The sequence below is a fragment of the Pristiophorus japonicus genome, chromosome 6, assembly GCF_044704955.1.
Source record: "Pristiophorus japonicus isolate sPriJap1 chromosome 6, sPriJap1.hap1, whole genome shotgun sequence".
NCBI lineage: Eukaryota > Metazoa > Chordata > Chondrichthyes > Pristiophoridae > Pristiophorus > Pristiophorus japonicus.
In genome coordinates this window covers 193,278,558-193,297,347 of record NC_091982.1, presented here as the reverse complement: position 1 = coordinate 193,297,347, position 18,790 = coordinate 193,278,558, and the positions used below count along the sequence as shown (strand labels likewise).

The 18,790-nt window shown below is 41.1% G+C and overlaps 1 protein-coding gene across 3 annotated transcripts in view; it reads right to left on the bottom strand.

Moving 5' to 3' along the window:
• tbl1xr1a (TBL1X/Y related 1a) overlaps window positions 1-18,790 on the bottom strand; it is a 213,089-nt gene that overhangs the window by 95,186 nt on the left and 99,113 nt on the right. The window contains exon 3 of one of the 3 annotated variants that reach the window (XM_070883509.1): window positions 2,379-2,568. The exons of the other annotated variants lie outside the window; for them this stretch is intronic. The gene's annotated coding sequence lies outside the window, so the exon portion shown is untranslated. The remainder of the gene's footprint in view (window positions 1-2,378; window positions 2,569-18,790) is intronic. 3 annotated transcript variants of the gene reach the window in all.

Sequence of the window (18,790 nt, the reverse complement as noted above, 5' to 3'; positions counted from 1 at the left end):
TACTCGTTGGAGTTCAGAAGGATGAAAGGTGATCTTATAGAAACATTTAAAATAATGAAAGGGATAGACAAGATAGAGGCAGAGAGGTTGTTTCCACTGGTCGGGGAGACTATAACTAGGGGGCACAGCCTCAAAATACGGGGGAGCCAATTTAAAACCGAGTTGAGAAGGAATTTCTTCTCCCAGAGAGTTGTGAATCTGTGGAATTCTCTGCCCAAGGAAGCAGTCGAGGCTAGCTCATTGAATGTATTCAAATCACAGATAGATAGATTTTTAACCAATAAGGGAAGCGGGTGGGTAAGTGGAGCTGAGTCCACGGCCAGATCAGCCATGATCTTGTTGAATGGCGGAGCAGGCTCGAGGGGCTAGATGGCCTACTCCTGTTCCTAATTCTTATGTTCTTATGTTCTACTCATTGGAATTCAGACGAATGAGAGTTGATCTTACCGAAACGTATAAGATTATGAGGGGGCTTGACAAGGTGGATGCAGAGAGGATGTTTCCACTGATGGGGAAGACTAGAACTAGAGGGCATGATCTTAGAATAAGGGGCCGGCATTTAAAACAGAGATGAGAAGAAATTTCTTCTCTCAAAGGGTTGTAAATCTGTGGAATTCACTGCCTCAGAGAGCTGTGGAAGCTGGGACATTGATTAAATTTAAGACAGAAAGAGACAGTTTCTTAAATGATAAGGAGATAAAGGGTTATGGGGAGCGGGCAGGGAAGTGGAGCTGAGTCCATGATCAGATCAGCCATGATCTTGTTGAATGGCGGAGCAGGCTCGAGAGGCCATATGGTCTACTCCTGTTCCTATTTCTTATGTTACATTGCCTGTCTCTGTCTGTGTCTCAGCTCATGTGTCAATATTCCAACGCACTTCTGGCTCACCCCCCACATTCTACGCTACGTAAACTTGAGGTCATCCAAAACTCAGCTGTTCGTGTCCTAACTTGCGCCAAGTCCTGTTCACCCATCACCTTTGATGATCTACATTGGCTCCTGGTTAAGCAAAGCCTAAATTTCAAAATTCTCATCCTGGTTTACAAAACCCTTCATGGCCTCGACCCTCCCTATCTTTGTAAACTCCTCCAGCCCCCTACTAACTCCCTCTCCACCTCTCTTTCCTCCTTTAAGATGCTCCTTAAAACGTACCTCTTCCTGCCCTAATTTCTACTTATGTAGCTCGGTGTCAAACTTTTGTTTTATAATACTCCTGTGAAGCGCCTTGGGTCGTTTTACTATGTTAAAGGTGCTATATAAATACAAGTTGTTGTTAATTATCAATGATCCACACAATACATCTTACATTCATTAGTTCATGCAAGAGACATGAGCTTCAAAATAATATTAAGTGAACAAAGCTTCACAGCACCAAAGTTTTGTTAGAACTTTCCTTACAAGGAAGGTATTTATGCCATCAGTTTGGAATTATTCATTTCATACAATCAGAGTCAGGGGCCAGCACTGCATGAATAATGTATGAATAAGATATTGATCTTCCATTGAAAAGAAAAACTTTTAAAATGAAAGCACATTACAGGGTTAAAAAAGTCAGTTTTCAGTGTCAACTATTTTAATTAAAAAAATTAAAACTAAAGTTTATGAAGCTTTGCACCTTCAAATTGTATAGTTTTGTTAAAAAATAGTACACTTTATACAAGAAAACACAAATGGTTATTAGTTGCTTTAGAAAAAGCTCAATGCCACTCATTTTATGTGGAATCCAGTTGCACACCAGACTAATTCCATCTGTACAAATCACAGCAACTGCGCAGTGTTTGCATTCATTCTTCCGGCCCACTGCCTTGATTTGTGCAAATTGTCTTATTTGACTCCTGATTATTACACAAAATCTTCCAGAAAAAAAGCTCATCCAAACCATCGTATTCCCAGGCAGATCATTATTTACCATTGATGAGCTGGAAATGATTACATCCTGTTGGAGGTATACAGTAACTCCAGTTAATCATTAATTACCGGCTCAGGTTTCATCTTGTACACAGAGTTCTATACATCTAACCATGGCTCGATCTCATGTACAAGAATACAGTTTTTACCACTTGTTTTAATTAGGAGTATACCACCAAATTTTAGCAATTGAATTCAGCTAGGAAAAAGATGAATTGCATTTCATAAACAATTGCATTTTTAATGACAGTATGCATGAATGACCGTTAATAAAGGAATGCCCCACTTAATAGAACTGGTTAGGTTTATGTACTGTAAACAGATCAGCATTTCTTTTGAAATAACTTGACTCAGACTTAATGTTACCTGCCCCCGTAAAATTACGCAGAGAGAAATTATGGCCCAAAAATTGCGGTCAGAGGCTTCCCTCGGGCGGAGGCCTTTGATCGCAATAATTTTTACGAAAGTACCTGGTCTTCCCAGAGGTTCGGCGACTTGTGGTCCTGGGGCTCTACGCGAAGGTCAGCATAGGGGACCACGTATCCCAGGATCGTACTGGCTTCATACTGATCTCTCGAATCACGTAGGCAGGCTTAACCTATCAGAGTAGGGGGATCCCCTGTCACACTTATAGTAATTCCGTATATACACGGAACGGCGCTAAGTATGAATGAGAATACCCCCAGAAACAGAAACAACGAAAATAAATGTATTTTTTGAATTAAAAAAAAATGTATAGCAAGGCTAAAAAATAAACATACCTTATTGGACAAGGTTTTTAATATATAAATGAGTGGCAACATTTTAGTTTTCTATTTTTGTTGTAAAATTCTTATGCTGGTAAAAGCAGTACTTATTTCTGCTTTTACCAGCGTAAGAATGTGAAGGACATTTGCTGGGCAGGAGTTGGGCAAATAGCCCAACTCTCCATCCACGGAGACCCTTTTCCTTCAACTGTGTGCGATCTGTCAAAGGGATTTTTGATAGATCGCAAGTGCCGGGTTTCGGCGCATACCTAAACCTGCAACTTGTGAGGACCCCACGGGTGCATGCGCAATTTTTGTCCCTATAACTCATACTGGGAGTTTATTTTTGCTATAAATCTCACTGTAACTCTTAGTTTGCTTGGTAAGTGTATTATTATTCACAATTGGAGATATTTTCCCCATGGTTACATTATAAAACTGGAACTTCCCTTTTTAACCATTTCCCCAAAAGACACAAAGCCCAAAATCTAATTGTATGCCAAGTTTTGTCTACAACCGTTTAGTGTATTGAGTTCTGTGAATTTACATTAACCTGAACAGCATATGCAAATTTGAAGGTCTTTGCTTGGGAAAATAGTACAGCTGCGGCTGAAATCAGATAGCACAATGTTAATCACCAATAAAATAGATAATCTAAATCCTTACACTATAGAGAAATACAGAAAATTCTAATTATCAAATTGAAGTAGGGATTATACTGCAGGTACCATAAAAATCTGCATTATCAAAGTCTGGTTTTCGTTTTGTAAAATAAATTAAGAGCTAAATATACTGAAGAAAGAATGTGGTCCACATGCTTGCTGGTGTAGTTGAAGGAAAATGGGAACTTGCTATATGGACAAAATATGTACTCATGCAGCCAAAAGCTTCAATGTAATTCACAGCCTGTACTGTAACTTCTTGTGTTTTGGAATGCTCCCACATTACTGACTTTGGCTAGACAACACAAAATCCAAGACCAAGTACACTATACATTTTATTTTGGGATCTAACTTTTTACATTCCTCAATATTATGAAGCTATTTTTTTTTTTTAAAAAACACCAATACAAATTATTCATCCTCAATAGAATTTATTGAATAAACCACTCATTATAAATTATTAAGTGACGCACTTCTTGTCCATGTTATACCTATTTCCCGAGTCACTATTTTTGAGTCACACTTTTTATATCAACGTACCAAAGTTGATATTACTAAAAATTGCATCTTCACTTTTTATAATGGCAAAATCCAATCTGCCTGCTTTGCTGCAATTGCAGGTTTCTGGGTAATAGATAAGCACTGCTGCACTCAGTCCCAACCCCGGGTCTCCCTCATCCTCTGATCTGAGAAAAAATTACTGAAAAACATTAGGGTGTCCCAGTTTCATTCCTCACTCGGCTTTACAGCCTATCAACTGACACCTCGAACCCCATTGAAGCTCTTTCTGCACCCAGCCCCATTCATGCTCCTCAGGCACTCACAAAAAATGTTCCACTTCCAGCCCCTGCAACATCTGAATACCAACTCTGGTAAAGCTTTGTTTGCCTAGCTCCCGGCTTGTTCCTCGAGTTACCAGTACTCCCCTTTTTACCTCTTTTTTTCTTAATTCACTCTTAACCCATCCTCACCCCAACCAGTTCTTTTTTATGTTCTGCCCCAGGTCTCAACTCCTTTTTGGCTTTTTTTCTGATTATCTGGCCCCACACTAACTAAACCTCCACTTTTTGTGTCTTTCTTTTGTTTTCTGGTACCACTTGACTTTTTGTTGTCACATGGCTTTGCTCTTAACATCGCATTGTGGCTTTTTTGCTGTATTTTTTGAATACCTGCCCCCGTTCTTTGGTTAATTTTTTTCTCAGTCCCACTTTTATTAAATCCCTTTTCACTACCTCTTTTTTTTTAATCCTATTAGGCACTGTTCTATTTGCTTGCCTGCTGCACTTCTTCCACCCAAACACCTATTCCACACTATAATTTTTTGTTCCCGCATGATGTTCCACACTATCTTTTAAATCCCTAATAAGCACATCTATCCCACCCCACTTAATTTATCCTACACCCTAATCAAATTCTTTCAAGCCAAATAACCGATTCTCACAACCACATTGGTCTGGATTTTTGCTGTAATAATAACAGCGAGACTATCAGCGCTCGCCATTATTAGAGTAAATCTGACAGCAATATATTGGGTCCACACCAGTTAAATGCAGAAATCCAGAAGTTGCTGTCAGAGATACCTTGTTCCTCCACAGGGTGCGCTGATGCAGTCCTCGCCGATAGACTCGGCATTGAAATCACTGTAATGGCATGAACTTGCTGTACTTACCCACTCATCATCATCATAGGCCGTCCCTCGAAACGAGGATGACTTGCTTCCACGCCAAAAAAAGGATGAGTTCACAGGTGTTTCGAATGATGGACCCGAACTACATCCTCATAGGTGGAAGATGTTTGTGCGTGGATTTTTTTGAACATGTGGTGGCCGTTGCACACCAGACACCACATGGGCTTGACAGAACTAGGTCTTGGTCCAGTGGCAAGGATGACCCAAGACGACTGGAGACCAGCTCTGCTGCATGGACCTAGTGTGTACACATATCAAAGTGTGGACTGGCCCCTGGGTCCCCGGCCCCGAACCCACGCCTCCCCTGGCCCCCGATCACATCCCTCCACAGTCTCTTGCCGCTCCTGCACCCCGACTTACCCACTAGTTCCGCACTAAAGACTCCTGAAAAAGTTTAACGGGGACTAAGTGACAATTAACTCTTTGGCCCTGAAAAATTAATTTTGACATGAAGTCTCATTCCGTAAGAGAATTTATGTTGCAAGATTATTTTTAAAAATTTTAATTACTTTTTCTTTTAACTTTGTCTTTTTTATCTCTTCCCCCATTATCCCATCTGTATTTCCCAATCTTTATTTTACTTTCTCTACATTATTTAAATCTAATTTATACTTCCTGGTTTGGACTCTGCGTGTCTCAGTGATGATTCTTGAATCTGATTGGTTAAAGCGCCTCAATGTTTCTTGCCCTATCCAAAGATGCCACCGATTCCCTGAAGAGGCCGCCACACTGGAACAGACGCCTGATGACTGGAAGTCTCCGCTGTAAAGCCAGTCAAATCTTTGTGGGCAGCTGCCAGCGAGGTGAATGGCGAGTGTCGTTCCTTTACTGCTGACTGCAAAATCCGGGCCAACATCTCACCTAGGTAATGAATGCCACACCAAATCCAATTTCTTCCAAAACACTATACCTTTGTACTTGCCATAGGCCATGTCATAGGGGATCTTTTAGTATTATCACATTATGAAACCAGATATACATTTCCAATTATTTATTTTTATTTTATTACCTAAATCAAGTTTTTGAGACAGTTCATTGAAACACTAAAGCAAAAGTCTGAGTTTGAATCGCAAGAGTTGCAGGGAGAGTAATTGATTAATTGCCATTATGCTTTTCCTGGCACCAGGCTTAATATTGACACTTCTACATTTAAATTGAGGTATTGGGAGAGCCACACTTAAACCAAAACTGATGACCATTCTCTGTTCGCTGTGGTTGGTGTCGACATTTCAATTCAAGGCCAGTTTTCTTTCCCTGTAGACCGTGTAATGTGCATGTCCACACATCTTACAGCTCTATACACAAGGTGGGTGGGTAGGGATACTAAGACAGATACATCCTGGGTTTTGAGCCACAGAAAGTAGCATTGTGAATAAACCTTTTTGTCCATTTAATGTCTCACTTTCATCCTCATCACTTTTAGACGAGCCACTTGCTCAGTAAATGCCTCCTTCAGGTAGAGCATGAGCTGCCTGAATCATGCACCCATCCCTTCCCCCAGATCGGGGGGGCACGGTTTAACGTTTTTTGTTTGCTCCCAAAAGAGTTCATGCACCCATCCATATAGACACCACTATTGGGAAACCACTTAAAGTATCTCGATCCATCAAGATGCAAAATAGCACCATAAAGCAAGAACCCAGGTGCACTGCACCAACTCTGTGCTTTAAAAGGCTAATACAGGAAGCTCCAATGGCTCACAGAAATCTGGGTATACAATACTCTTGGATCTCCAGAGATTGGGTTCTTTATACTTGCGAGTACCATTGACAAGAAAATCGCATGTCTGCCATTCACAGCACTCTCTCAAAAGTAAAAGTGCCTGAACATTGACAAAGGCCTAATCGGCCCTTTCAGCCCTGGGTGGCACGTGGAAGAGAGGTTAGTTAATTGCAGTTTCTCTAGCTTTGTTAACAACTCAGATGCAATGGTGGCAATTTCCTTATTGGCTCCAGTAACTATTCATCTTCAAGCAATTACCTTTCTAAATACTTGTTTACTTAAATTTGCAAATTGATACTTCAGTCTTTCAGCAGTATTATGCAGTCTCAATAAATGTACACTATATAGAAGACTTAAGCATTTATAACATGACGTGACAGATTACTGGGCAACATTAGAGTTAAAGCAGCATATGCAATTTCTATTCAGCACAAGAGCAACAAAGGCAGGTTAATGAGGCAAGTAAACTAGTAACTACTTATTTTGGACCAGTGATTAAGTTAAAACTTTAATCCTCCAATTTACACATATTGGTACTTAAATTAAACACATTAAAATTAGTATTTGATGTTTAGCCTACAGGTACCCTGTATAACATTTCATCAACTATTTACAGCATGTTTTAACGTGCCCCCAATTTTATTTATTGGGCCAATATGCTGGAGAATCAAGTCCAGTTGTCCTAGTTCTTGCTCAGATGCAAGCTTTCAAATTGAATTGACAAAGTCTCACGGGTGACTGCCAATTCAAGTCACCTCAACGAAGTAATCTCACAGCACTTCAGCTTTGCATCTTAGATGGAAAGTAGTATGTGTACTTAAATCTTTGTTTGAGAAAATTGGGTGGTGCTTTGAATTAAGCAGTGGCCTTTCAGCTCTGTGATCTTGATTCAAATCTTACCCAGTAAATAATCTGCTCCATCAGTTCTGTGAGGTTCGAAGTGAAATGTTAAGGCAGAAGAAATGGAGCAAGTAACTTCACTACATCTTAACTGGGAGTGCATGAGGCTTACAATGGCAAGTATTCTATTCTCCAGCAAATAATCGCCAGCGCCCACCTCATTAAAAAATATATATTTTTCACATTACCAGTGATGCAGGTCAGCTCTTCGGAAACATCAAAAAATTTAACCTGCTTTCAGATTCTTGTGATTGTAATGCAAGCTCTTATGCGCTGAGATCCACGTTCCCTGACCAGGGAGCAATGTGCAGCAACCAAAATAAAAGAATGCTGCCAGTTCATACTGTCCTACACAGGAACCAACTTCAAACCATTAGCTGTGATAGAACAGGCCCACAACAGTCACTTAAAACTGGACATTTATTATAAAGACACGACTCCACTGTTGTGTAGTGTAGACTCTCTAAAACTACCCACAACATCCTGTGCTGGAGGTACTGGGCAGAAATGGTGCACGGGGTAAATCAGTACTGTACCTGGATACCGAGAACTAAACATGGTTAACATAGGTCCATTTTGTGCTTTACACTAGATGTACTTCCATTCAAACTTCCTACAAAGTCAGATGTACTCGCACAAATATGGACAATGCCAAGAATTTGCCATCACCCAAAAGGAATAAGTAGTCCTGTTTAGCAGCCATCATCCAGTTGGGGATTGCCACAAACTTAGCTTAACTACTGCATTAACTTACCGTAGATAGCTGTGCATTAAGAAACCACAGTTACACCAATTATTAATAGCTCACCTATGAAGTAACCAGATACTTTTCCCAGCTTCTTCCGAGCCCTTCTCCTTCCAATTGTGATTTTTATAATATGAAAAGTCTCACTTTTCTTTCTAACACCTAACACAATCACTCCTTTCAATTCTTTGAGTTGTGCCGATTTAACCACAATTCATAAACCATATCCCCAACATAGGCCAATTTAAGACCATTGTTCACAATAACTGATTTGAGATGGAGCCACTGGAGCACTGGAACTGCCACTTCTAATCAAAGTAAATTGCTTTTGAAATGAACCAAGCAAGCATGAAGAAATGTTCAAACAAATAACTAACCACATGACTGGAAGCTGAGCTGTGATTGTATGATCTTTCTCCATGCCAAAGACGTCAACAGTACATTTTAAGGTGTCAACTTTCTAAAGCACAATTTCTGCCTTTTGTTGAAATTTTATATTAAATATTCAATTTTGGGGAGGGGTGGGGGAGGAGGGGGCGGAATGGATGGGAGAAGGAGCAACGCTTTGCTGGAAAATACATTTCAGAAGACTTTAGTGCATTTAAAAATGCTAATTTACTTTTAGCATAAGTACAAGTAGAAGTGTTCCCAACTCGGTCACGAATTGAAATTTTAAGGACTGAAACATTTTCTGTAGTTGTAATAAGCACTCTCAAGGATGATGAAAACACTCAAGTTATTTCAAGGGCCAAAATGTAACTCTTTACAAATATGTCTACAATCTCGAGAAGGTAAAACCTATTTCCATATTGTAACCAACAGCTATTGTAAGGATCTATGCCAGGTTCATCTTATACATCCAAGGCAACTGATGCAGTTATACACGAAGTTTGGAAATACAAAAATGTTTCCACCTGTAGTCATGGGTGTACAAACTCTTTCAGTCCTGCAGTAGCATTTCTGCATTAAAATAAAAACAAATACTGTGAATCTCTAACTCTATTTTTTCTCCAGCTTAGTACTGCTGAAAATAAGCTTAGTTAAAAATCATCAATCTGCTTAAAAGAAAAAAAAAATAACCAAACGCACTTATATAGTGCCTTCCTTTTCCTCAGGACACCTCAAAGCACTTCTGAAGTGTAGTCACTGTTGTAATATAGGCAAGCGAGGCAGTCAATTTACACGAGTGTTTGTTTAGTTTGAATTGCTGAATTCTAGCATTTGTGCACCTGTTCACACTGCTGAACCTGATCCCAGTAGCAGAATCATAGATCATTTTTGAGGTCTAAGATTCTGCCACCAGGATAAGTGGCTTTCACAAATAGCAATGTGACAGATAACCAAATCATCTATTTTAGCAATGTTGGTTGAGGGATAAATGGCCAGATACTAGGTGGACCTACTAATCTTTTTTAAATAGCGCTATGGGATCTTTTAAGTTCACCTTGGTTATTAATGCCTCACCCAACAATGCAGCATTCACTACCACACCCAACAATGCAGCATTCACTACCACACCAAAGTGTCAGTTTAGATTATGTTCTCAAGTCTTTGGAGTTTATCTTTGTTGAAGTCCAGAATGAACAGATAATATGTTCTTTGGTTGAGGTGAATACATAAAATGGGTGTGATGGGCAGTCTAGAAACTTGTTATAATATCCATGAATGAGAAAGGAGTTAGAGAAACTTAAGTATACTCAAGATAAGAGATCCACAGATGGGACTGGAGCAGGGAGTGTAGGGCCAGAGTACTATGGGAGTAAGGGATGAGAGAGTGGGGTAATAATCTGGAAGCACTCAGGAGAGGGGACAATTGCGGCTTTTGAGGACTCAGGAGTGTGGGAGCACGCAAGAGAACTGGGGCAGTGAACATTTAAGAGAACACGCAGTGAAAACTTGGGGGAGAAGAGCAGTAAGTATTTGGGCTGAGCCCTTTGCAGGTGAAGGAACATGTAGCAGTAATCAACGCCACTCATTTGTGGTTTACAGAGAAAATAGACAATCACAAAATTTGATCCTAAAACATAATTTTTAAAATCCAGGAATCCAATGCAGTAAAAACAGAATGTGACTTAGAGTTCCCATAAATCAGTGCTGCTGATAAACTGAGTTACACGGCACAACTCGCTGACTGTTCTAAAACAGTATATCCTGTAACTCACCGAATGGGATAGGCAGAGGAGTGAGTCCTGGTATCATGTATCATGGGGTATGGAGAGAAAGCAGGAAAGGGTACTGAAGTGAATGATCAGCCATGATCTTATTGAATGGTGGTGCAGGCTCAAAGGGCCGAATGGCCTACTCCTGCACCTATTTTCTATGTAGCACTGGGGAGGGCGTCTCCATGAACTGGTAGTACTAAGTAAGGTGGGGGAGGAGTGGTAGCAGAGGGAAAGGCTGTGGTTTGGGAGCACTGGTGGATGGTCGTATAATCTGCAAGCACTGAGATTCTAGCTGAGTCTCAGTGCTTGTAGATTACACAGCCACACCAGTGATCCTACCTCTACAGTGAAAGTGTCCACTAACCAGCTGCAAAATCTGGGCCATTATCACAATTGCTGAGAAGTGAACAGGATATGTTATCATCCATCCATTCACTATTTCACTCATCAGATTGTATCAAATTAAAATATACAGGAACTCCACAAAAGGTGCCTAGCAAGTAGGAAAAGTTGGAAAGCTAATCTTTCACTGACACTGGCTCGGGTTACTTGTATCATGCAAAACAAGTAGCAATGGACTCGGTCTCTGTTTTGCACTGATAAATCTGACCCACTTATCGGGCAGCAGAATCTTTGACCTCGAAAGTGGATCTATCATCCTGCCATTGGGATCAGGTTTTGCAGTGTAAACAGAGCAGCTGGTGCACGGATGCTACAATTCGACCATTCAAACTAAATAAACAACCACGTAAAAGTACAATTTACAAAAGCCTTCACATTAATACTTCCTTTGAGCGAGGTGGTCAGCTACTCCTAGTATAAGAGAGCCTATCATTCCAACTTTGCTCCACTTTGTAAAAATAAACAGTACAGTAGTAGACTTCTACAGTATAGCTCCAATATAATTAAACAGTGGAGCGGATCAAACTTCAATTTTGAGGAATGAATTTTGAGACAGACTTTATATCAAGGAACAAAGCTATTTAAGCAATTAAATATATCTAACCTAAATAGCAAGACATAGCTGTGCTCAGTTAACTTGAGCTATTTAGTAAATAATAATAACTTTTATTTATATAGTGCCTTTAACGTAGTAAAATGTCCCAAGGCGCTTCACAGCAGTGTTACAAGACAAAACAAGACACCGAGCCACTGGACAGTAAACTAAATATTAATGAATTTAGTGCTACACCAATTATTTTCATATTTATAATCAATTGATAGAGATACATAAACCCCCCAAAAAATACTTAACTCTGCATTTTAACATTTTGCAATGATGTACTGACGTGGATAGAGAGCTGGTTAGCAGACAGGAAGCAAAGATGGGAATAAACAGGTCCTTTTCAGAATGGCAGGCAGTGACTAGTGGGGTGCCGCAAGGTTCAGTGTTGGGACCCCAGCTATTTACAATATACATTAATGATTTAGACAAAGGAATTGAATGTAATATCGCCCAAGTTTGCAGATGACACTAAGCTGGGTGGCAGTGTGAGCTGTGAGGAGGATGCTTAGAGGTTGCAGGGTGACTTGGACATGTTAGGTGAATGGGCAAATACATGGCAGGTGCAGTATAATGTGGATAAATGTGAGGTTTTCCACTTTGGTGGCAAAAACAGGAAGGCAGATTATTATCTGAATGGTGACAGATTAGTGGGGAGCGGGCGGGTAAGTGGAGCTGAGTCCACGGCCAGATCAGCCATGATCTTGTTGAATGGCGGAGCAGGCTCAAGGGGCGAGATGGCCTACTCCTGTTCCTAATTCTTATGTAAAAGGGGAGGTGCAGTGAGACCTGGTACATCAGTCACTGAAGGTAGGCATGCAAGTACAGCAGGCAGTAAAGCAAGCAAATGGCATACTGGCCTTCATAGCGAGGGGATTGGAGTATAGGAGTAGGGAGGTCTTACTGCAGTTGTACAGGGCCTTGGTGAGACCACACCTTGAGTATTGTGTACAGTTTTGGTCTCCTAATCCGAGGAAGGACGTGCTTGCTATTGAGGGAGTGCAGCGAAGGTTCACAGACTTCCCGGGATGGCAGGACTGACATATGAGGAAAGACTGGATCGGCTACACTTATACTCACTGGAATTTAGAAGAATGAGAGGGGATCTCATCGAAACGTTTAAAATTCTGACGGGTTTAGACAAGTTAGATGCAGAAAGAATGTTCCCAATGTTGGGGAAGTCCAGAACCAGGGGTCACAGTCTAAGGATAAAGGTAAGCCATTTAGGACCGAGATGAGGAGAAACTTCTTCACCCAGAGAGTGGTGAACCTGTGGAATTCTCTACCACTGAAAGTTGTTGAGTCCAGTTCATTGGATATATTCAAGAGAGAGTTAGATGTGGCCCTTACGGCTGAAGGGATCGGGGTATGGAGAGAAGGTTGGGGTGGGTTACTGAGGTTGATCAGCCATGATCATATTGAATGGCAGTGCAGGCTCGAAGGGCCAAATGGCCTGCTCCTGCACCTATTTTCTATGTTTCTATGTATGAACATCAAGCTGAATAAATTCCAGCTCACTTACTTATGTATTCAGGTAGTATGTCAACTGTGAATCTATTATATATTAAAAACAGCAAGTGGTTTCAAAATTCTATGCGAACATTCAACATCGCCTCCAGTGCAGCCTTCGGCCGCCTGAGGAAAAGTGTGTTCGAAGACCAGGCCCTCAAATCTACCACCAAGCTCATGGTCTACAGGGCTGTAGTAATACCCGCCCTCCTGTACGGCTCTGAGGCACGGACGATGTACAGAAGACACCTCAAGTCGCTGGAGATATATCACCATCGATGTCTCCGCAAGATCCTGCAAATCCCCAGGGAGGACAGGCGCACCAACATCAGTGTCCTTGTCCAGGCTAGCATCCCCAGCATTGAAGCAGTGACCACACTCGATCAGCTTCACTGGGCAGGCCACATAGTTCGCATGCCAGACACGAGACTTCCAAAGCAAGTGCTCTATGCGGAGCTCTTTCACGGCAAACGAGCCAAAGGTGGGCAGCGGAAATGTTACAAGGACACCCTCAAAGCCTCCCTGATAAAGTGCGACATCACCACTGACACCTGGAAGTTCCTGGCCAAAGATCGCCCTAAGTGGAGAAAGTGCATCCGGGAGGGCGTTGAACATTTCAAGTCTCAACGCCGAGAGCGTAAAGTGATCAACCACAGGCATTGGAAAGAGCGTGCAGCAAACCAGTCCCACCCACCCCTTCCTTCGGCGACTGTCTGTCCCACCTGTGACAGAGTCTGTGGCTCTCGTATTGGACTGTTCAGCCACCAAAGAACTCACTTCAGGATTCCGAGGATGGGTATTGATGCCTATTGCACCTGCTTGTGACACTGTAAGCATAATGTTATACTACCTAACATTATGTGACCATCAATCAACTGAAACTCAAGCTCTTTATATCTCAATTGCAACTGTAGTGCTCAACATTCACCAAAGGATGGTGCTATAGCAGTGCATTCCTTGAGAATGTCAGCCAGCTTGCCAAGAATAAAGGCAATTCTACAGTTCATGGCACACGTGTTTTCATGTTCTCCTGCTTTCTCAAGAGTACCATAGGTTCCACTCCTGGGGCCCACTTTGCGCGCCAGTCCTTACGCGCAATACTGCCACTGCTGATGTGCCTCTCCCCTCCACCCCCACCCCGCAACATATGTGAAGTGATCAGCACAGCCAATGTGCCTTTCTGCCTGCTGCTGGCTTGTTTGCTCGCTCACGGGCCTGCCATCTAGTCTTCCACTGCTTCGACTGTCACTCATTGCCACCCCACCTCTACCTCATCATCATCATCATAGGCAGTCCCTCGGAATCGAGGAAGACTTGCTTCCACTCCTAAAGTGAGTTCTTTGGTACCTCACAGCCCTACGCTAACTAGACGAAAAGCCAACTGCCGGTGCTGTATCTTCCTGTTCCTGCCGATCAGTTTCCCCGATAACCTCAATCTTCATTTAATTGTCCCCAGAATAACCCAGTATTTCATTTTCCTATGAAACCATAACATTTATTTAATTAATTCACCCCTCTTTCCACTGCCCTATCCCCAAGCTGCCCTGAACTTTAATTTATTTTGTTGACTGAAGCCTAGGCTTTGATGTGCAAAGATCCTTTCAATTTATTGATGCCACATTTACCCAACCTATTTAATTATTTTCTGACACTATTGTCTATTTTTTTTGGTACAGTTTCTTTCAATTCTTTAAGTCTTTTTTAATTCACATTTAATTAATTTTTTTCATTGTCATTTTTATTTGGAACTACCTTGCCCTCTTTCCCTATCATCGTCTCCCCTTTCTGGTCACATCCTCTTCCCCCCTTTCCCACTCTGCCTGTCCTTTTACCCCTCTCCCCAACCATCTGCCTGTGCTCTTTCCTCTCTCCGATCTCTCTCCCAACACAATTTCTCTCCCCCTTCCTTCAACTTCGCCCCTTTGTCTTCCTCTATCCCTCACTCAACTTTTCAAGCTCCTCCTGATTTCTCCTCGCCCTTCGCTCTTCCCCAGCCAATTCATTCTCCCCCTATTCTATTCCCAATCGAAAAGCGCCACAACTGTGTGGGCCAGGTTCAGACCACCTGTTCAGCATTTTTGCATGTTTGTATTATTAAAAATGGTAGATAGGGATCAGAATATTCCATTTCAAAATGCACTGAAAACCCCCATGTCAAAACTGTCTTTCTGACATTGTCCCATTATATATTACTTGCAATGCCCATTGGGTATGTAGGTGAAGCTGTGATAATGTTAAATCTTAGCCAATGTTAGTTACACCCAAATGTTATCAATACCTTAACATCTAAATCAATTAGAAGACTGGGTTGAAAAACCTGCTTGCATTAAAAACTGATTGCATACAATTGCAGGCTCTAGCCATCAGGTGCCACTGTGAAACCTTCAGAAGTGTCAGCCATATTGGTAAAGGCAGGAAGGGCAAATTAAAAAAAATGTATGGAGGAAATTGTACATTTAATTTTGAATCTACGTAAACTAGTTATAACTGTACACATATCATCTCATTTTCCCCACTGTAATTGTGAGCTCCACAATTTCCTACCTTGCACCTTGTTAACTGGGCGGGCCTGAGTAGGAGGCTATTGCGGCCTGTATCACACTCACTAGCTCCTTCAGCTATCTGTTTCTGCCAGGTCTCTAGCCCCCCCCGATGCAGCCACCAAGAAAGTCTTTCTCTTCCTCCCCACGCAGCTCCCCCACCATGCCACTGACAGCTGCAGCAAGGCATCTATGCCTAGAGCGGAAGCATCTCTATTTTTTTTAAATGGAGGTGGAAGAGCAGAGACAAGAGTTGGGGCGTTTCAATTTTTAACGCTGTGATCGTTGGTTGGGATGGGAGGGGTTGAGGCGGAGTAAGTTCACCCTCTTCTTCTCTGCCCCTCCTCCTGCTTTTGCCCCCTTTCCCCCCAATGCCCTTGTGCTGTAAATTGGGCCCTTTATCAAAGGAAAGCAAAAATCCTGAGAGCACAGGAGTTGCTCATCGGCAAGGTCATTGGTTTGCAGTTTTTATGCTGTATTGCTGAATGCGATCCCCAGAACACAAACAAACAGAATTTGACTTATTCAGTCACCATGTTCATCAGATACAGTCTTAACTCTACTTTAGCAACATGAGACACAAAAGAGGTCTTTCCAGAAAATGCACAATAGCCAATATATATATCCGTTTCCAGAATATAAACTGAAACATTTTAAAGTTTAAAGGCAAATCTTACTGCCCATTCAGATTATTTTAAACCAATAATGCAATACATTATTGATGTTTTTCAAAACAAAGCAGATTGTCCCAAGAACTTATTTTTGAATAAAGTGAATTTAACTATATATTAGTTTTGAAACTTATAGAATCACGTTAATTTTGTACATGGAAAAAAGTCTCTAATTAGCCTTAAAAAAACCAAAATAATTAGTTTGCTTGAGGGTCAATGTTGATTAGAATTACCTGACTGAAGAATCTTGCCTCGTTTCATACAAAAGCGCAATACCCCTGGTCTCTGATGCACTGAAAGAGTACCTAAAATTTTCCACAGCATCAGACAGTGACTGTACAATTAACAGTCTGTCCCCAAAGACTTAACTGTCACCATAATCTCTGCTTTGATCAGTTCTCACACCAGGAATCGCAAGGACCTCCTATGACAAGAACTAGGTCAAAGCCATTAGTGCTGGTAAGGATTACATCAGCGAGTTAGGGGTTCATCCATAAAGAAACACTGTTACTGTACAGTAGTCAGGATGTACTGCAAAATAGGCTTCAAACACATTGCAAGAAAGAAAAAACTGTAGGCTACTGTGATCGTCTTTATATTAACTACAACATCAAGATATTTAAAATGCATTTATGCTGCAGATTTAGCATTGGTAAAAACAATTTCAAATTTGCACAGACACTAAACTATTGTTGTAGTATCAGAATCGGTCTGACTCTGGAATGAAGTGGACTGAGACGCCCAGGAGGTGATAGTCTGACACCATTTTGTTTGAACACCACATGGACCATAAATCTGGTGTGGTGTCAAACCTGGTTTACAAAGTGTCAGACCAGCAGCTGCATGTAAATGCACCCTTAATAAAGTCCCATTATTGAGAGCTGAAATTTATCCTGCTTTTAAACATTTTTTAATATCGCCAACAAATAGCATTTAGAAAAAAAACTTTTGGATTTTGTCAATTTTTAATTTTTGTTAAAAAAGGGTTCTAAATATACGTTAATTTTACATTCAGTCTAGCCGCAATTGAGGAAAAAAAATATGCCAGGAGAATGTATTGTTGAATACAAGCTACTCATAGCAACTGATATACCACAAATGAAATTACAAAGCAATGTGTTAATACAAAAACAAGGGCCCAGAAATTCCGGCCTCCCGGGTCCATATGGACCGGGAAGGCATCGCAAAAGCCGTTTTTCAGCACACAATGCACATGCGCTGAAAACTGGCTTTGCCGATCTGTCAAGCTGGAGCTTGACAGATCGCACGCATCTCCACATCCAGGACATTCGCATGGGCAAGATTGCAGTATTTACCCATATTTGCCCAGCGGATGTCCTGAAAACTCTTGCGCCTGATTAAAGCAGGCGCATAGCCTACTTTTACAGGTGTAAGAGTTTTAAAATACACAAAATCATAATAAACTAAAATTTAACACATTTTGTTAAAAACTCTCCCCACTATGGTAAGTTTATTTTAAACCATAATTTTAAAAACTTTTTATAATACATAAATAACGAATTTAAATTAATAAAAATATGTGGTGTATTTTTTCTATTTTTGATTTGTATTTTGAGTGTTTGGGGGTGGGCGGGGGGGTTCTCAATCATAATAATGGGAACTCCAACTTATGGAGTTCCCATTATTATGAATGAGTATATACTTTACCTGGATTGGTTGCCCAGAGCCATGTGACTGCAGCTCCAGCCTACGGATGTCCCGACGTGCTCGCGCTGCGACACGCAGTCAATGATGGCCTCAGGACTAGGATCTCTCGTGGGTGAAGCAGGCTCAGGTAAGTGTGTATCTTTTTTAAAACTTTTTTTACCCGTTCGCCCGCGGGAAGCAGCCAACCAGGATTTCTAGGCCAACGTTTGATGTTACACTAGATAGTTAGGCAAGATATTCCTGTTCATCATATTCGCATGCATCAATGCCACTAGTACAGGGTAGCTCGAGGAAAAGAACTTTAGATTATAGGAGGGCATGGATAGAATGGCAGGTGTGCAAGATGAAGGATGAGGTTTGGCTGCAGTTGTGCACAGTGCTGCTGAAATAAACAGAATTTATTCAAACATCAAGAGTAGCTTTACTACTGTAACACGACCGCATATTCTCTCATAAAAGCATACTTTGAATACCAACCTCTTGCCATTTTTTTGCCATTCTAAAAACAGCATAAAATTTTAAATAGTGAAAATATAAATAATGTAGGAAAATCTCATATCTAATCACCTGAATCAAAACACCCTGTACTTCGGCTCAGGCTCTTCTATGTAGATGTGGGTTACAAGCAAGCTTGTATAACTCTGAACATAAAACCAGTGGAGAGGAAATTATAAATAAAGGCTTCTTTTTTATGCATAACTGATGGCCCCATTGGTCAGGTTAGCATGACAGCCTTATACGTATAATGCAAAGCCACTAGTACTGAATTATTGATTTATTCTCTAAACCCCAAAAGAAGCATGCCAGACATCCCAAGGAAACGAATATTGAATCAGGGACAGGGACTCACCAGAATTAAAGTTAGCA